The following is a 5,168-nucleotide window of genomic DNA, read 5'->3' on the forward strand; positions in this document are numbered from 1 at the left end:
CACGCTGTCTTTAGGTTCTTCTTTTTTGTGTTTGCACCTTTGTTTTGTGAGATCGAAGCACGGCTGGACGTCTTCATTACTTCAGTCAAAGTATAGATCCTCCTGGTCAATCATTACTCAAATACAAGTGAACGTTGTTACTTGAGTTAAAGTCCTGAAGTACTTGCTTTTAAAAACACTTAAGTTTTCAAACTACTTTTTAAATATCACAAAGCATGAGTGCAGTCAAGAATGCATGGGATTAGTATTACTTGAAATCTCTAAAAACTACCATGGAATAAAAACAGCAACTAAGTTAGTCCAAGCACAGACAACTTAGTTTGAAATGTTCATCTGGAATGAAACAAATGTTACGTAGCTCGACACGCTATCTCAGGTTGGACAGTGAATTTTTGTTTGTTTGGACAGAGTGGGAAACAGGGAGAACATTTCAAATGATACGTATCATTCTTCATTTCAAAAACTCTAACACGGGCTGAAGATATGGCCATGGGTGCTCAGGGGGAGAATTATAGCCATCATTACCATCTCTCTTTTTTTTTTTTTTTTTTGTTTTTGCAGGATTATTCCAGTACAACCAATACAGTGTAATAGTTAACAGTCTTTTTCTGTTTTTAAACACACACACACACAAACAACCGTCCTCCCACCACCCCACTCCCTCAAACCCCAGCTCAAATTAAAAAAACAGAATGTAAAATAAAATACAATACAATCAAGTAATACGTGGTACAGACATAAATAAATAAGTAAGGAAATAAATAAAGAAATAAATAGAAATATAAGATGTCGTTCATAAGGAGTTTGATATTAGTTTTGTTTGCTGCTCGCATCCCAGTCAGAAACAGTCTAAATCAGGCAGCATTGTCCATATGACCCATGTCGGCTCCAGGCGCCCAGACTCCACCACGCAAAGGCCTCTAATGGGGGGGGGGGGGGGGGGGGGGGGGGGGGGGGGGGGGGAAGCAGCCACCAGGGACGAGGGCACGTAGGTAAGAAGTAAGGAGAAGGTACTGAATTAGCGCTGCCGTCTATGGGGTCAACTCCTTGGGAGGGAGGCGGTCTACATAATCAAGTAAAGGCCTCCAGTGGGTATAAAATTTATCCGATGAGCCCCTGATGGTGAATTTTATCTTTTCCAATTTTAGCAGACTTAAAACATCGTTTAGCCAAACTCTGAATAAAGGTGGTTGAGAAGACTTCCAAAGCAAAAGGATTCTTTTCCGGGCAACCAGGGACACAAATGCTATCACATTGTTTTGCGTTTTTGTAGTAGCTAAATCAAGCGGGGCTCTGCCAAAGATGGCTATATGAGGAGATGGCTGAATCTTTAGGTCCAGGATGTCAGAAATTGCCAAAAAGAAGGCTTTCCAATACTCCCATAGTTCGGGACATGTCCAAAACATGTGGGTAAGGTTGCAAGGGGTTTGGGAGCACCTACTGCACTCCTCTTCTGTCTTATCTGGATAGAACTTGGAGAGTTTGTCTTTGCTATAATGAAGCCTATGAAATACTTTAAATTGAATAAGGGATAGCCTAGCACAACTTGATGATTTGTTAATTACTTTCAGAGCCTTCTCCCAAAATGCATTAGTTATAGTAATTTGCAGTTCTGATTCCAAACTAGTTTTAATGTTGGTTAGAATGGATTCATCAGAGGGACATCATTACCATCTCTAAATGAACTGCCTGATCTAAGTGAAATTTGCTCTGTGTTTGCTCCACGTTCAACCGTGGAGACGCACAATATACAGGTATGGCTAAACCACTGAGACAAACGGAGTTACACAAACACATTTCACTGTCTTCTGATCAGATTTCAGAAAAGAGAAGGAAATTCATGAGCTGACTTCAAAGCCAAAGTAGTGAGTAACTAGAGCATTGGTAGAAATGTAGTGAAGTCAAAAGTATGATATTTGTCTTTCAAATGGAGTGGAGTAAAAGTTATAAGTTCCCTGAAAAATAATACTCCAGTAAATTTACTTTGTTACTGTCCACCACTGGGTAGAAGCTGCCTCTGAACCCCTGAAGAACATCAGATCAATAGAGCGACTAACCAGATCATTATTAAGTCGTCAAGGTCATTATTGACGGCAGGATGAGGAAACTTTTCAGTGTTTGAAAACATGTTTCACAATCAGGATGTTTCAAAGACGGTATGTCTCTAACATGTCTGCCAGCGGAGTGCAAGTGTTTCTTCTATCCTGGAAGAGTTCAGTCTCTGGCCAACATCAATATTTCTACATCGTATTTAACTTTCAGCCAAACACTGTCAACCGAAGAAGGTTTATTTAAACATCCATATGTCTCTCCTTTATATGTATACTCATGAAAGTAGCATAGAAGATTGTATAACTCAAACTCTATTATACCTTTCCTGTAACTGGCATCATACAGCAGAATAACCTGTTAGTTTGATGACTCCTCACCTGCACATGCTGTCATTTCTCACAGCTCCATGTGACTTCTATCATCGACTGCTGGCAGCCTGGGTGTTGACTCAGAGAGTAACACGAGCTTCAGTATTTCCCGTTTGAGACGAGGTGAAACAAAAATAAGTTGCTAGTTGAGCCAGAAAAAGAACGGACACATCCAGGGTCTGTTAATCCCAGCTGATACATCGGTACCACACACACACACACACACACACACACACACACACACACACACACACACACACACACACACACACACACACACACACACATACACACACACACACACACACACACACAGTATCAAGTGACTAAACACCAGGGCCCAGGTCAAGTCAAGTTTAATTCCACCTCAAAGATGAAGACATTACCGAGGGTAGTATCAGACTGAGGAGACACCATACTACAACATGTACAAATGTGCTTTGTGCTCTACAACCCTGATTACTGTACAATGAATTTGGGACACTGTGTAAGATATTTGATGGTTTAAATATCATGTATTTAATTAAGATTATTGCAAAGACAACGTATCAGATGCTGATACTGTTAAAAATGCAATTACATGCACATTTTGAATCTGATGCCAGCATTTTTTTTTTTTTAAAGGGACAGGGACAACCAAACACTGATATGATGTGTAATATTCAGAGATAAAACCGGGTGGAACATCCCCTCACTAATTAGGTTAATTTACAACAGGTTAGTGTCATGATGGGGTATAAAAAGAGCATTCAAGAGAAGCAGAGTCTCTCAGAAGTAAAGGTGGGAGGAGGTTAACCTCTCTGAGAGAGACTTCATGAGTCAATAGTTCGGCAATTTCTGAATAATATTCCTCTGTGTAAAGTTGCCATGAATTCGGGGATATAGTGTCATTAAAAGGTTGGGAACATCTGGAGAAATCTATGTACAAATGACAGACATGATTTTCTGGCAGCACTGCATTAATAACAGACATGACTCTGTAGTGGAAGTCACTGCATGGGCTCAAACACACAGTTTGTCACTGTATCCATGAATGCAGGTTAAAATTGTACCATGCAAAGAGGAAATATTATATAAACATGGTCCTGAAACACTAGTGAGTGAGTGCACAAGCAACACTTATTATATAGTTCATTAAATATACGTAGGTGATTGGATTTAATTATGATGGCTATGAGGTTTATTTTACAAAATATATCAAAATATTTTAAATCAATATTAAAATGTTATATCTGTAGGCCCTAAAAAACATTATGTTATCTACACTACCAGTCAAAAGTTTGGACACACCTTCTCATTCAATGGTTTTCATTTATTATAATTATTTTCAACATTGTAGTTTAATACTGAAGACATCAAAACTATGAAATAATATGGTTTTGCCATAATATGGATTACAACAGTAGTCAAATAGGGCTATCCATTGTGTACTAACCCTACCTCTGAACAACACAACTGATGGTCTCAAACACATTAAGAAGGCAAGTCATTCTACAAATGAACTCTTGACAAGGCTCATGTTAATTAGAAACCATTCCAGGAGACCACTTCATGAAGCAGACTGAGAGAATACTAAGAGTGTGCAAAGCTGTCATGAAGGAAAAAAGGGGGCTACTTTACAGAATCTAAAATATGAAACATATTCTGGATTGTTTAACACTTTTTTGTTCATTAAATAATTGCATATATGTTCTTTCATAGTTTTGATGTCTTCAGTATTCATCTACAGTGTTTCAAATAATTTAAATAATTACAAACCCTTGAATGAGAAGGTGTTTCCAAACTTTTGACTTGTAGTGTATGTCAAAAGAAGGAAAATGTAAAGTCATGGATTCACTCTCATGCAGATTTATCCGTTATGGAATACTAAGAAAATTTAAAGGTGGATTCCACTAATTGTGCACAATGATTCCTCCTGTGAATAGATGTAAGATTTACAGTCTTGAATGAAAGTTGTCCCAAGTTAATAAATCATAAAATAACCATGAAGACATCACTGGGTTGATCAACATTTTACACTATTTGTCACTGATGGAGATAAGGAGAGTCTAATGTGATGTGTGCTTTAACTTTCTTTCTTTTTCTTTTCTCAGTCATATTTTTATTGGGGGTTTTTCAAATTAAAAAACAAACAAACAAAAAACACTCATACAAACAAACAAAAATAAAAACAGGGTAGCGCAGACATTTTACTAAAGGACACACTACTAGAAAATATAAGATACACAAAACAAAACAGGTACACCTAACAAATGTTAAAGGTGGACCAAGAAGATGAGAAGGTAAGTCAGTCGGTTAGGAAGAAAGTTAGGTTAGGCACCCCTCCTGCAAATGTGAAGGAGGGCTGCCTAACCTAACTTTCTTTCTTGAAGTAATACTAAATTAATTTGGGAACAAAAACTTGGATTAATATGGACTCTGTATGAAAGTTAAGTCTTTTTACATCTAAAGGCCACATTTAATATTCTTTAGAGGTTAAAACTGATATTTTTGAGTTTTGCAGATGAGTCAAAACTATCACGTTTCCTTTAGGAATCACGCGCTCTCACAAATGACATCCATGCTCATAGATTTAAGTCATAAGCACGCGCAGATATCCTGCAGACATAGGATGATTTAGCTTATTTCCTCTAACACGTGATGACTCAATGGTGACCCAGGAGTGAGTCACTGAAGCTGCCAAACTGGAGCTTCATAGGTCAAACCCTGAATGTCGTTTTGATTGACCCTCCTCCTCCTCCTCTTCCT

This window comes from Notolabrus celidotus, chromosome 3 (genome assembly GCF_009762535.1).
Source record: "Notolabrus celidotus isolate fNotCel1 chromosome 3, fNotCel1.pri, whole genome shotgun sequence".
Lineage (NCBI taxonomy): Eukaryota > Metazoa > Chordata > Actinopteri > Labriformes > Labridae > Notolabrus > Notolabrus celidotus.